Raw genomic sequence first — 16,799 nt, 5'->3', positions numbered from 1 at the left:
AGAAGATACTCTGGAAGTTGAAGAGGACATGAAGTCCAAATACCCATTCTTGTTTCCTATTTCAGATACTTGTGCTTAAGTTATGTGTTAATCTTAACATTTTTGTTTTGTCTTTGTTAAAGGTAAGCGTGGTTTTATTTCATCTTAAATCAAGCTAAAATACCTTATGTCATCATTCGAGGATGAATGATCCTAAGGAGGGAGGGAGAATGAAACACCCAGATTTTGGTCCTTGAAATATTCTTAACTTATGGGCTTATTGCCTAGATTTTGACCTACCCTATGAGTCTTAGAATGTCACTATGGGTCATAGGACTGTAATTCATAAGGTACCTAGTGTGTTTTCCAAGTATTCTATTCTAACTATGACTTGTACCATATGATCTGTTAATACATGCTATAAGTCATATAGCTGAAATCGTATGGCAACCCATGTTTTATGCCAAAGCTTCTACTAACACTATGAATTGGACCTTACGAGTCATAAGGTCCCTTAAAGAGTCTTATCGTATGACTTATAACCAAACCAGTGTGGGTTCCTATGGGGTACTGTCTAGCCTATGATTACGTGTCATGAGTCATAGGGTGACCCTATGAATCGTAAGATCACTCATAGCGACTGTGCGATAAATTTTAGTGCATTTACTATGGGCATTCTAGACATTTCCATCTTTACCTAAACATAACCCATGACTTAAAACCCCTTTATTGTATCATTATCACTCCAAAACAAATCAAAATAACTTCTTAAATCTCTCTCAAATTCTCTCAATCAAGTATATTAGGGTTTCTAAGAGGTTGGTCAATTAGAGCTCCCAAGGGAAAATTCAATCCATAATTCTTTATATTTTAGGCATGTGACTCTACCCTTAAAGTATGAAATTATATGATTGTTTACGAGGATTTGATCATGAGTTTTGATATGGGTTGAGGGTTTTGGAATAAATATTTCTCAATATATTTTCCCATAATTTATTATGCATTGTTCATGTTTTATATATGGTTTTAAACTTTTGGGGTATATGATCATGGTGAATAAACTAGTGGATTGTGATTTCCCCAAATTTTGTGAATATTGGTGAGTGAATTGGTAATAACCCCATCCCAATTTTGTGAAAGAGGTTTTGAGTATGAGTATAATTGCATTGAGCTACTTTTGGAGCAATTGCATGATATTGTAACACCCCGAATCTGGTACCCGAAATGCTACACGGTCCTCATGACCCCGAAGGACCACAAGCTAAACTATGACTGATATTTGTACCTATATACTCTATAATATACTGAATAAATACAGAAATAAAGGCTAAAAGACCATAAGGTTCAAATCTAATAAAATATAATATCTGGTGGGGTATGTAATACCCAAAACAACTTAGATAATTGTTTGAACATAATAGTCTGAAAAGCCTCTAAAACATAACTGTCTGGATAAGGAGTTGATGGGACATGTCCCCAACTAACTCTGCCGACTGAAATAACTAAGTACTATAATAATGAAGTAACAAATCATATCATCCTCGGAGGATAAGGACTCACTACTAAATGACTGTTGATATCTAGAATCTACGTGCCACTGATAGAGACAAGTTGTGGGTAACCCTCATCTGACAGTGTTCCCAAAAGAGAAAGGTGGGGCCCTAATCTGACAGTGCTTATCCACCCCATCAACCCTTATTTGATAGTGTTGATGTCTCAACCTATGCTGGCTACATAGTTTTGGAACGCAAGGATGACTTCTAAGAATCACACCCTCATCTGACAGTGTGTATCCCCATTCTTGGGTTCACTCGGTGCTAATTCCTACTCCCATCTGAATAGACTCTGAACATGATTAACTGGACTAAACTGGCTGGGTTCGTAAAGTTTCATTGACTGACAGAATACTACTAAAATTATTGAGTTACTGACATTCCTAAGTTACATAACTGACTGAATTCTACTAAACATGGCTTGACTAAGAGTGTCATGAAAACATGACACTAGCTCTAGGTACACAGCTATATTTTTTGGGTATAAGTACCCCCATGACTCAATAGAAAGAAATTTACATATCATGAGAATTCTTGATTATAGGAATAAAGTCCACAATTCATAGTGCCATAAGTTGGGGATTTCATACTACACATAGTCTTTAAAATTTTATACATGGAAGGGAATGCATATAACAACATGCCATAAATCCATCAAATCTAGTTTCATGAACATCCCATCAACAATCATAATACATATAATGTCATAGAAGTCATTGTTTTCATAAGGGTATAGCATGCATTGGTCATTTAGGAATAGGTGTAATCATCATAATAAATGATTTCTAATCTCTTACACATTTTATCAAACACCTTACATGCACAACTCAGTAATCGGTGTAATCATCAAATTATTCATAATGAACAACCAAATTTATATGTTTAAAACTCATATGATATCATACCTTCATAAAAATACTCAAAGACCCTAATTTGGGGATTTTACAACATCAATTACATGAACAAATCAACCCACAACATAGTAACAAGGTTCATAATTTAAAATAGGGTTATTGAGTTTTATGGACGGAAGTAATCTATAAATCAACACAATGCATACCTTAGAAGGAAGTTCTGTAATGATCTATGGTGAAATCTCTTGATTTGGGTCTTCAAATTGAAACCTTTTCTCTTGTTCATGAGAGAAATTGATGAAAAGAAGTATATTTTGGTATTTTGCGCCTTAATCACGTGTTTTTGATATATATATATATATAGGGGTGGAAAAGTGACCAAATTAACCCTCAAGACATGAAAGTGTAATGCTGAAAAACTGGGTACAAAGGCTATACCCTGGGTGTCGCCTTTGATGCTGATTTTCCCACAAAGGCTACACCATGGGAGGTGCCCTTTAATAGCCTTTGTCTACTAGTTTGGCACACCAAATATGCCCTTACTCTACTCCAAAAATTACAAAAATCACCCGGGATGTACTACGACCTTGCTCCATCGCAACGCAACTTGAAAATCTAAAAACAGAGGATGAAAAAGTCGTCAAATAAATCCCCAAAGTTTGGAGGTCTAAAATGAGACTAAGTTTTTGAAAACTTTGCTAAAATTTCTAAGTGTTTGAGTTTTTAAAGCTTAGGGAGCAGAATTTTAGACTTAGAACATTATGGAATCTTACAACATCTCCCCCTTGGGGACATTCGTCCTCGAATGAGACTAACTGAGAGGGGAAACAATAAGCTAAAAATGAACTGAACATGAATGACTAAAACATGATCTCATGATTTACATGACTGATAAACTGAACATATTTAACATGCATATTTGATACATGAGTAACTGATTCATGTATGCATGACTGAGTGCTCTGATGAACTAAGTTTCTCAAAATGAGAATGCATATCTAATGCATTATTATATGAATGAACGGATACATGAATGCATGACTGAATATGCAATGGTACTTGATACTAAGGTTATAATGGGAACATGATCATGAAACTAGATATCAAGTTTGTAATAAATACTGGACATAAAGCTGAAAAGCTTAAGGAGAACTATTACCTTGAGCTTGACCTGAGTTGGTGGAGAAGAGGTGAGGATACTTGGTCTGCATATCTGTTTCTGCTTCCAGAGTATCTCTCTCAACGGAATGATTTCTCCAAAGAACTTTGACTAAAGGGACTTCTTTGTTCCTCAGTCTACGAGTCTGATAGTCTAGGATTTCGATCGAAATCTCTTCATAAGAGAGGCTATTCTAAACATCTATGCTCTGAATAGGGACTATGATTGATGGGTCAACTATTCATTTCTTGAGAAAAGAGACATGGAAGACTGGATAAACCGAGGCTAGATCTGAAGCCAACTCAAGCTTGTAATCTACTTTGTTGAACGGACTAAGAATCTTGAAGGGACCGATATGGACTGAGCTTTTCCTTCTTGCCAAAACTCTTTACTCCCTTCATGGGAGAGATATATAGATAGACATAGTCACCAATATATAACTCGAGATCTTTTCTATGGACATCTGTATAAGACTTCTGTCGGCTCTGAGCAGCCCGAAGCCTTTCTCTGATCAACTGAACCTTCTGTAAGGTATCGAATAGTAAGTCAGGCCCTATGACTGAGGCCTCAGTAACTTCAAACCAACGAACTGGAGATCTGCATCTCCTACCCTAAAGATCTTCGAATAGAGTCATATGAATACTGGAATGATAGTTATTGTTATATGCAAACTCAATCAAAGGCAAGTGGTTACCCCAACTTTCCTTGAAATCAATTGTACACGCCCTTAGCATATCTTCTAGGGTCTAAATGGTCCTTTCTACTTGACCATATATCTGAGGATAAAACGATGTACTGAGATGGACTTGGGTACCAATACCCTTTTTAAATGCTTTCCAGAAGTGAGAGGTGAACTGGGTACCTCTGCCTAAGATAATAGCTAATGGAGTACCGTGCAATCTGAACAACTCTTTGATGTAGAGTTTGGCATAATACTTCACTGAAGAGGAGGTATGAACTAGAAGGAAATAAGCTGACTTGGTTATCCTATCTACAATGAACCAAACTGAGTCATGCTGATGATGATTTTGAGGTGAACCAATCATGAAATCCATGTAAACCGTTTCCCACTTCTAAGTTGGAATAGTGAACTCCTGTATGGAACCAATAGGCTTCTGATGCTCTATCTCAACCTGCTAACATGGAGAGCACTTAGCCAATAGATCTCCTATAAGTCGCGGTATATCGTAGTGGCCCATGGATGAAGAGAGTAGCGCGCACCATGAGCTTCTTCAAGAATTCGTTGTCTCAAGTTATCTACACCTAGAACACATAGGAGACTCTGAAAACATAGAATACCATCTCCCCCTTTGGAGAAAACCTCTACTTTCTGATCCTTGACTGACTTCAACTTAACAAGGTTGGTATCTCTATCTTGCTTTTCTTTCACCTCGAAAACTAGAGATGATTCTGAACTACTCTAAACCCATATATCACCCTTTTCTGTGTTGACTAAGAAAATGCCTAATCTTGCAAGATGATGGATTTCCTGGGCTAACTTCTTCTTACTGTCCTCAACATGAGAAACACTACCCATAGAAATTCTACTGAGCGTGTCAGCTATAACGTTGGCCTTGCCTGGATGATAAAGGACACTCATGTCATAATCCTTCAAGAGCTCTAACCACCTTCTCTGACGAAGATTGAGATCTTTTTGAGAAAATACATACTAAAGGCTTTTATGATCCGTGAACACATCTACATAAATGCCGTATAGATAATGCCTCCAAATCTATAAGGCAAATACTATGGCTACTAACTCAAGATCATGAGTTGGATAATCCTTCTCATTGGGTTTAAGCTGTCTGGAGACGTAGGCTATGACCTTAATATTCTATATGAGGACACAACCCAAACCTACTCTGAATGCATCACAATACATTACTAACCCATCTAAACTATCTGGAAGAGCTAAGACTAGACCTGAGGTGAGTCGAGTCTTCAACTCCTGAAAACTCTTCTCTCAAGGATTTGATCATTAAAACTTGACTTTCTTCTAAGTCAAGCTGGACATAGGGAATGTAATAGAATAAAAGCCCTCAACAACCGCCTGTAATAGCCAGCCAAACCCAAGAAACTCCTGATATCTGATGGAAAGACAGGTCTAGGCCAGTTTCTTACCGCTTCAGTCTTTTGAGGATCTACTCTAATGCCATCACTGGAAATGATATGTCCAAGGAATGCTACTGGCCTTATCCAAAACTTGAACTTATAGAATGTGGTGAACAACTGATAATTTTTTAGAGTCTGAAGTACGATTCAAAGATGGTTTGCATGATCACGCTCACTGTGGGAATAGACCAAAATATCATCCATGAAAACTTTGACGAACATGTCCAAGTACTGCTTGAACACACGATTTATCAAGTCCATGAAAGCTGCTGGGGACTTGATAAGACCAAAGGACATAACTATGAATTTGAAGTAACCATACCGAGTACGGAAGGCTATTTTTGGAATGTTACATTCTTTAACTCTGAGCTGATAATAATCGGATCTGAGGTCTATCTTAGAAAAATAGTTAGCACCCTGAATTTGGTCAAACAAGAAATCGATTCTGGGAAGGATACTTGTTCTTTACCATTACTTTATTGAGATGGCGGTAATCAACGCACATTCTGAGAGAACTATCTTTTTTGTGCACGAATAAGATTGGTGCACCCCATAGGGAAACACTGGGCCTGATGAATTCCTTATCTAAGAGATCCTTCAACTATTCTTTCGGTTCCTTGAGTCCTGCTGGTGCTATTCTGTATAGTGGAATACATATAGGCTGAGTATCTGAAAGAAGATCAATGTCAAATTCTATTTCCCTTTGGGAGGAATTCCTGGAAGATCTTTAAGAAAGATATATGAATATTTATTCACGACTGTACTGATTCTAGACTGGGAATGTCAAAACTAGTGTCCTTAACTCAAACAATGTGATAGACACATCCCTTATATATTATTTTCCTTGCCTAAATGTAGGAAACAAGCTGACTTCTGAAAGTGGATACACTACCCTTCCACTCTAGGATAGGTTCATTCAAAAATTAGAATTGGACTATTCTATTTTTGCAGTCGACTGTAGCTTAGTAGGAATAAAGCCAATCTATGTCTAGAATGACATCAAAATCAGTCATCTCTAACTCGATAAAGTTTGTTGAAGTGAATTTATAAAATATCATAACTGGGCAGTTCCTGTATACCCATCGGCCTATGATGGTTTTACCCACTGGGGTAGAAACTGAGAAGGTCTCCGCTAGAATTTTGGGACTGGTTCTGAAATCGCCTGCTCTATAGGGAGAAACAAAGAAGAAAGAAGCACCTTGATCTAGCAAAGCGTAAACATGCACATGAAAGATCTGTAACATACCATTAAACTTTGTATCCAAAACAGACATCACTTCTAGCTCTGCAAACACCCTTGTAGTTCTTACCACAAGTCTGACAAAGGGGATTAGTTCGGGCACTGCTAACATTGCCTTGAGACTTAAATCCTGGCGCCTTATCTTTGTATCCATCTTTGAATTTCGGAACTGGAGCACTGGCTAATGAAGGGGCTGGAACTGATGTCTTAGGATAAAATTGAGAACGGTTTCCTCCTTCTGATTTAGGTTGAGCAAAATTGAAACTACCTATCCTTGCTCTCTTACTCTGGTTCTCCCTCATCTTAATCTCTTGATCTTCTATCTGCTGAGCATGAGTCTTAAGTACGGCTAAAGTCATGTCCTATTCAGCATAGCGGATCTATACTTATTTACCATGCTATCATTTACCCCTAAAATGAACTTACTCATCTTGGTCCTATTGTTTCCAACCACATGAAGGGCGTATATGGATAATTTAGTAAACTTAAGAGAATACTCTTTCACCGTTATGTTGCCCTACCTAAGGTTGATGAATTCTAGCACCTTAGATCTAAGCTCTTGGAGAAAGAATCTGTCTAAGAATGCACTGATAAACTCCTCCTGCTCTATAGGACCTGCATTATCTGACCTCTATGACTTCCACTATTTAAACCAAGTATGAGCCACATCCTGCAACTAATATGCAGCTAGCTCAACACTCTCAACAGTAGTCATCCCCATGATGTTTGTCACCTCCTAAACTTGATCAATGAATTATTGGGGGTCCTCATCTGACTTAGACCCAAGAAAGGATGGAGGGTCCATTCGAGTGAAGTCCTAAATCCTGGCTGCAGCTGAATTGTCCGCTGGGTTAGCCAGAACGATAGCTGGTAATTTATTCTAAGAAGCAAATGACTGAGTAAGAGTAGTGAATGTGGCCCTGAACTTTGCATGAGAAACATGCTCGTCCAAGGGATCTTGTTGGACAGGCTAGGTTCTTCTCATAGGAGGCAAGTTCTGAAATAAAAAGGTGAAATGGATTGGACTGAGAGATTGACTTAATATTATGCTCACTAGCATGACATGAATACTGAAATAAGGGAAATTATTCCTAAAGCATCTTATAGCCTTCTATACATAAATGTGGCGTGCAACACACCCATGTACAAGACTCTACTAGATACTATTTTCATACTTTCTAGGACTCTATTGAACCTTAGGCTTTGGTACCAAGTTTGTAACAGCCCAAATTTGGTACCCGGAATGCTACACGGTACTCATAACCCTGAAGGACCACAAGCTAACCCGTGACTGATATCTATACCTATAAACTGCATGATATATTGAATAAATGCAGAAATAAAGGATGAAATGTTATAAGGTTCAAATATGATAAAACATAACATCTAGTGGGGTATAAAATACCTAAAACTACTAATATAACTGTCTAAACATAATAGTTTGAAAAGCCTTTAAAACATAACTGTCTGGACAAGGAGTTGATGGGACATATCCCTAACTAACTCCGCCGACTGAAATAACTAAGTACTATAATAATGAAGTAATAAATCATATCGACCTCGTAGGTTAAGACTTACTACTAACTAACTGCTGATATCAGAAATCTACTGATGCTCTGGAGCTCGTGTCTCTAAACCTATGGTATAAGACACCATGGCGCAAATGCGTCAGTACTTTGAATATACTGGTATGTATGTGAGGTAGGCTGAATGCATGGGGTTCATATACATGAATAACGCTAGATAACTGACTAGTATAAACATGAGACTATATGCATTAATACATAGTACTATAGCTAAGACTGTGATAACATGAATTTACTGATAACTAACATGATTGGTAACCGAGTTCAGATGACTAATATGGTTGACAACATAAGTGACTATATGTCACAGTCCTAAATTCTGAAGAATTATCTGAGTTCTTTTATCGAGAATGATACTGAGACTGTGGGAAGTAGTTATCTAACCGACATGCCCCAAATATGCTATAATGGTTGAGCTGGGGTCCAATCTATGCCCTGATTGGAAGGGTGTCAATAATGAGCCACTGATAGAGATAAGCGTGGGTAACCCTCATCAGACAGTGCCCCTAAAAGAGAACAGTGGGGCCATCATCTGACAGTGCCTATCTACCTCATCAACCCTCATTTGACAGTGTTGATGTCTCAACCTATGTTGGCTATATAGTTCTGCAATGCAAGGATGACTTCTAAGAATCACACCTTCATCTGACAGTATGTGTTCCCATCTTTAGGTTCACTCAGTGGTAATTCCTACTCCCATATGAATAGACTCTGAATGTGATTAACTGGTCTGAACTGACTGGGTTCATAAAGCTCTGTTGACTGATGGAATACTACTGAGATTATTGAGTTACTGACTTTCCTGAGTCACATGACTGACTGAATTCTACTGAACATAGCTTGATTAATATTGTCGTGAAGACATGACACTGGCTTTAGGCACACAGCTATATTTTTTGGGTACAAATACCTCCAGGACTCGATAAAAGAAAACTGACATATCATGACAATTCTGGATCATAGGAATAAAGTCCACAATTCATAGTGCCATAAGTTGGGGATTTTATACGACACAGTCTTCAAAATTGTATACATAGAAGGGAATGCATATAACAACAAGCCATAAGTCTATCAAATCTAGTTTTATGAACATCCCATCAACAATCATAATGCATACGATATTATAGAAGTCATTGTTTTCATAAGGGTACAGCATGTATTGGTCATTTAGGCCACAATTTAGCTATAATACATGATTTCTAATCTCCTAGGCATTTTATCAAACACCTTACATACATAGCTTAGGTATAGGTGTGATCATTAAATTATTCATCATGAACAACCAAATTTATGTGTTTCCAACTTATATGATATCATAGCTTCATAAAAACACACAAAGACCTTAACTTAGGTATTTTACAACATCAATTACATAACAAATCAACCCACAACATAATAAAAATGTTGATAATTTAAAAGAGGGTTCTTGAGCTTTATGGATGAAAGGAATCCATAAATCAACGCAACGCATACCTTAGAAAAAGGTCTCTTAATGATCTACGGTGAAATCTATTGGATTTAGGTCTTTAAATTGAAACCCTTGATCTTATTCTTGAGAGAAATTGATGAAAATAAGTATATTTTGGTGTTTTTGTGCCTTAATCACATGTTTTTATATATATATATTGAGGTGGCAAAATGACCAAATAAACCCTCAAGACATAAAAGTGTAATGCTAAAAAACTGGGTACAAAGGCTACACAAAGGATGGCGCCTTTGGTAGAGCCTTTTGTACCATGGGAGGCGCCTTTGGGGCTAATTTTCCCACAAAGGCCACACCATGAGAGGCGCCCCTTAATAGTCTTTGTCTACTGGTTTGGCATACCAAACATGCCCTTACACTACTTCAATAATTCTGAAACTCACCCGGAATGTACTACGACCTTGTCCCATCGCAACGCAACTTGAAAATCTAAAAACGGAGGTCTGGAAGGTAGTCAAATAAATCCCTGAAGTTTGGAGGTCTAAAATTAGACTAAGTTTTTGAAAACTTAGCTAAAATTTCTAAATGTTGGAGCTTGTAAAAATTAGGGAACTGAAGTTTAGACTTAGAACTTTATGTAATCTTACAGATATAAAGAGTCTATTGAAACATGATTCTTTGATTTAATAAACAACGGGAGTTGGTATTCCCCTACCTTGTATTAATGAACAAAGGGAATTGTTTACCCCAAGTTAATGGAAATTGTAATGGCATAATGTATTACCTTACAAATGTAGTTGGTATGACATTACAAACATGTATGCCATAAGGTGTGTTGTGGTTTAATGAATAGGAATATGTAAAAAGTATTTTAATTTAGCTTAAAAGAGGGATATGTGGCTGAGCTGTGAAAGTGAAGGTCCTAAGGGACCAATACTGGAAACCGTGGTTATCGACCCTGGGGTCTAAATAATAGGGTAGTTTGAGTCCCCCTTATTAAATGATTGGGCGGTTCGAGTCCCCTATGCTGAACAACTAGGTTCTTAAGTCACCATTGATATATGTTGGGAGGTTCGAGTTCCAAATAGAGCATATTCACATATGATTATAATCTAGTTCATTCAACTCCACTCTCTGAGGCCCTTTTAGCTTGGGGAGAGATGGACCCATATAGCTCGTGAATGCCTTGTTATGATAGTTATGCTACACAGGCCAGGGTAAGATTTTAAAAAAATGCATGTTAAGACTTGTTCACTTTCCTAGAATCATATATAAGTATATGTAAATATATATATATATAGCCTTATCCCTGTGTTACCTGCTAGTGATCAACCAACTAACCGTCTCTATACATTATATCCCCACATGTTGCAAGGTTTGGAAGCAAATCTACTTTTTATACACTGTGTTAGGTAGATCTACTCAGTTCGTCGGTCATCTTAAGTGAAGTGGTGAGTTCTATTCTATGAAAGACTTGATCATTCCATCTATTTCCCTTCCCTAAATTACAAGTAAAGACTTCACATTTACATTTTCATTGTCAGGGTTAAGGGTATTTCCCGTCATAGATTTTTTTTAGACTAGTAGATGCCTTATGGATATTACTATAGATTGGGTTTTTGGTTATTGATACTCTTAGATATCTTTGAGCTTGTTATTTTCTATCTTGTTATATGTTTTAAATTCATCAGTTGAGTAGTGTGTCATGTTCTGGTTGATGAGGAAATGTGATGGTGTCTAGTCCTCGATGTACTTGAGGTACCCGTCAAAGCCACGTCCAAGTTCGAGTCATGACAGAACTCGTATTCATTCATCCTAATCTTAAGCTCCCCCTTCTCCATATCCACTAATGCTCTACTTGTGAACAAAAATGGTCTCCCTAAAATTATGGGTATCTCAAAGTCAACTTCACAATTTAAGAAAACAAAGTAAGTCCGAAAGATGAAGTTGTCCACTTTCACCATCCCATCAAATAATGTGCCCACGGGCTTCTTCACTATATGTTCTGCAATCAACAATCATATTATTTTCGGTTCAAGAGGTTTCAAGATCAACTATTTGAACACTACCAATGGCATCAAGTTAATGCTGGAACTCAAGTTACATAGTGCTTTTAAAAATTTAAATGTCCCAATGGTGAAACGGAATATTAATTCTCCAAGATCACCTTTAATTTATGCCAGAGACCGTAAAGTTATTACACTACAATGATGCAACTTACAAACATCCTCATAACTAATAACTCTTTTCTTTGTTACCAAGTCCTTCATGAATTTTGCATATCTAGGCACCTACTCGAGAGCTTCAAGAAGATAGATATTCACTCAATTCTTTTAGAATAGCAATGAGTTTTTTTAACTTTCCTTCCTCTTTCTTCTACTTCAACCTTTGAGGAAAAGATATGGGAGGTCATGGAATAGTTCTCACTACCGATTCATCTACCTTTCCCTTACGTTTATCCTTATCAGCAATATGATACACCTGTCCATGGTTGTGATGACTTAGCATTAGTCACCAACTTATCTAACTCTACTTCAAGTGTCTCACCAACATCAAAACTATCATTCCTCAAATCATAAACCACATACATGGGAGGATTAATAGAGTCTTTACCACTTCAAGTGGTGATGGAAAGACAGTGACCGTCGTTCTTAATATTCTGAACTATATTATTTGGAAGGATTCTCGAATATCACTAATTCAAGGTTGCTTATATTTGTACAAACTGTTGCTCCTATTGCATGATTGCAGTAGCATATGAATCTACCTTCTAGTCAACCCTAAAATGTTTTGCTTAATATCTTTAATACAATTTTCCTTACTTTCCTAACCACTTACTAGCTTGGACTTCATAGCCTCTATCCTTGATTCAGTATCATACTACTTAGTGGAACATATGCACTACCCTTCTCCTTAAAATTATCTTTTCTTCTCCAGCCACCATCTTTATCTCAACTTTGATCTCTGTACCTATCCCTATAGTAGTTCTAGCCTTGGTTTCCTTGCCCCTTCGCTTGGAAATCTGTTAACTATCTATGTAGATATTTTTCCTCTTTTTAAAAATCAGAATCATATGATCTAGGGGCCTTACCTTTAATACCAGTGCATTCACCTTCTTAGAATTCATCGGACGAAAAATACTTTGTTAAAAACTTAACCTCCACCCTTAGATGAGTAACCTCGTGCGCTACCGTGTCATCAACAGCTCTGTGCTTACTGGAAGTACCAATAGCATAAGTGTTAACATGTCTCTCTACCCCCCGAGTAGGGCACCCTCGATTGGTGAGAGAGATATGGTCTAATATCTCTAATGCTTCCCCCCAACATAGGTGTATAAATGCTCTACTAGTAATAGTATCTGCCATAGCATTCGAATTGGTGTTAAAGGCTTAATAGAATATTTCAAGCAAGTTGCTTCCACAATTATATGATTCAGCATTTTTTTAAATGTCTTCTTAAATAAAAAACATGAATCATACATTAATTAGAGTGAAATTTCCTGAAATTATATATCTCATCCTTTAACTATAGCATTCTGAATAGGGAAATGAAATGATCTAGAAACTACCTCCGCAACTCGCTCCAAGTAGTAATGGGCCCTCGATGAAGTTCCCCTAACCATGATGTAGCTTTACCATTTAGAGAGAAAGAGAACAACTTGAGTTTGAGAGCTTCCTGATCTACCCTCAGTATATTGTATAAAGTGAAAATCCCAATGAAATTAAGAAGGTGCATGTTTGTGTCATCCATTGGAAGGCCCGTACACACACCTTTCAAGTTCAATTGCTGGATCATGGAAATAGTGATATCATACTTTCATAATTGGTAAAAATATAGGAGGAATGATAGCTCTTATCTTATTAGGCTCAACATATCCCAAGTCCTCCCCTAGATCATCATATAGTGGGAAGTACTGGTAGGCTGGGAGTACTTGATCTCAACCCTTTCTACCTCTATCTCTATTTATATGAAATTTTGCTCGATGATCAACTCCTTGTCTCTATCTCTCCATCTCTGCCTTCGAGCTATGTAATGATATTTTGCATCCCTCACGGCATTGGCTTCTACTAATAACCTATTAATAGTCTGATCTACATTCTCCTGAATCACACTAGGTGGAGGAGAAAGCAAATCATTTGGGTTATTTGAAACCCCTTCAAGTTCACCTTCGCTTCTATGTTTTGACATCGATCAATTCTATTGTAGGATTCTTTTCAGTTCAGGATCAATTAGGAGTAAGGGATTACCTTGACTCCTCATGAAATACATACACCACCATATTCCCAAAGAAGAATAGAAAAATAAAACCCAAAAACTTAAACTACTTAAATCAATAAATCACAACTGTATTCCTCAGCAATGATGCCAAAATTTTAAAGTCGCCCAAAACTATACTTCCTTAGACATATACAATGGTCTATGTCAAATTTAGTAACCCAACAAGGTTGGGGTCAAACCCATATTAAATAGTGTAGAACTATCTCTCGAACTTGTTGAAACAGTTGGGCATTGCCAAAAGGTAAATAGGGAGTGTTGTTTTGAACAGTAGAAAGTAACAAAACTCGGAAACTTTGGTTGTAAACAATCTGAAATGAAAACTAGGAATATATTCCCCCTAGCTTTCTAACTCTATTGGTTTATCGTACTACATTTAACTAACCCAAAATCTTGCATGCAGAAGCTGATAAGTTATATATCACGAACCGTCTTATGAACGCCTTTAGTGAATTTTACTCTTTATCATTTGAGTCTTAGAGTGTCTTCTCACTAACCTTTATCCTAGATTCTAGATTCATTTTACCTTTTGAGTCTCGAGTTAATTAGATGAGATGGCAGAATTATAAGAAGGAGATGAATCTCAAATTACTATTGTGATCTTCTTTCCCTAATCTCTATTTCTCTTTTGAAATAAGTAGTCAATACATGTGAGTTCTTAATATTTACAACCATTAAGAAAGAAATAAAAGTGAATATAACCACAATACATGAAAGAATGTTAGTTGGTAACAACGTTTTACTTCCCCTGCTTTGTTATTCAGTCAGGGTTCTTACAACCCTAGTTAAGGGAATTAGTCTCTGATAGTTGAGAAACAATCCATGGAATTCATAATTGGAAATATAGAATCAATCTCATAATAATATACAACAAAAACCTAAAGTGTCAAATAAAGAAGTCAATCAAAACCTTAAGAATACAAGAATCCCAACATCAAAATCCAATATCAAAATCAAAATATATGTTTGTGAATAGTTTGAGTGCATAAAACTAACTAAAAACATCAAAAGAGTATTTATATATTACATGATATCCCTAGGAAACCTTTCCAAAATAAAAGAGAAATACTGGAATAGGTGTCCACCTACAGTGCCACTTAGGAGTTGTAGGTGGCACCTATGGTCTGTAGGTGACAGGGACTTCAAAACTTTTGCTGGATCTCTAAACTGTAAACTTCTAATACTTATTCTAAACAAAATACAAAACACTTCATATCTAACAAAACGAACTATGTAACTGCATATTTTTTTAGTTTTAAGCGTAGAAAGTGATATGAAAAAATAGCACATCAACATGACGAGTGTAAAATCCATGAGAAGCCTCTATGATATGAGTGATAGAAGATACTTCTTTCCATAAGGGATAAGGACTTAGTGGATTGCCAGCCTCAATGAGGGTGCTACAAGAGACAATTAAGCGACGAGTTTATCAGAACCCTCTAGTACACGAATGAACTTTCTCAGAGTAGGGAAGTGTAGGAATATTAGCTTGCCTATTAATGGGTCGAACAAATGGCTCACCGGTTGTCGAATTCTAATTGGAAAGGCCTAATACTATAACCTATACATAGTTGCTTTTCCTCACTAGTAAAGACATCTGAACATTCTTTACTTTTGTCAATACAATAGTTTACTTGGCCCCTAATTATTTTTTTCTTTGCTAATTCTTTAGCTTTGTGATAGTCTTATTTCATCGATGACTGGAAAAAGAATGACGTTGACCTCAAAAGCTGGCATGCTCGCAACTAGCTCACGAAGATTTACTTACTTTATTTATCTCGTTTTTCTTAAATTGTATCTTACTGATTTCCATCACCACTTATCTATCAAACTACTAGTAAATTAGACCAAAAATAAGATTAAATCATAACATGTGCTCTTCACTCACTTACAAATTCAATAGTACTAAATCTACGATGAACAAAAATTCTTAGTGAACCAGCTCTACTAGTAATTATATTTATGTAGGTACAATTATCTACTCCCCCAACACCCAAGGGTGTGGCCTAGTGGTTTGAGCAGCATAAGGTCTTAAGTTCGATTCACAATCGATATAAAAACTAGGTGATTTTATTCCTTTCTTTCTAGCCGTAGTGGATAGAGTTACTAGGTACCTGTTGCTAGTGAGAGGTGGTAGGTATCTTGTGAAATTAGTCGAGGTGTACGTAAATTATCCCAAATACCACTATTATTAAAAAAAAAAAAACAACTATCTAATGCCCCAGTGCTTGCAAATAAAGGACATGATTTAATTAAAAAGACTTTTCTCTGATTTATTGATTCAAAAATATACCATGCGAATAAACATTTTTCGACAGATTGAAAGATAAATGATAAAATAATGTATATTTTTAGTTGTTTTTCATTGTTAATTTAGGGAAATCTATGTTCTCAATCCACAACTCAATAACTTATCGACAAGGCCCGTGCTCTATTTTATCCTTATTTATATATATAAGAAAAATACTAAAGTTTTCGACTGTCAATGGAAGCTAGTATACTTTCACTATAATGAATAGCCTTTGAGAAATTTTTTTTTTTGCTTTCCATTTCTTTCACAGACATAGGAGAGTGGAAGAGTGAGAAAGAGCTTCATATCAAAGCTCTAGCTACCAAAA

This window comes from Capsicum annuum, chromosome 11 (assembly GCF_002878395.1).
Source record: "Capsicum annuum cultivar UCD-10X-F1 chromosome 11, UCD10Xv1.1, whole genome shotgun sequence".
Lineage (NCBI taxonomy): Eukaryota > Viridiplantae > Streptophyta > Magnoliopsida > Solanales > Solanaceae > Capsicum > Capsicum annuum.
The sequence above is the reverse complement of the archived record's forward strand: the minus strand, read 5'-3'. Positions refer to the sequence as shown.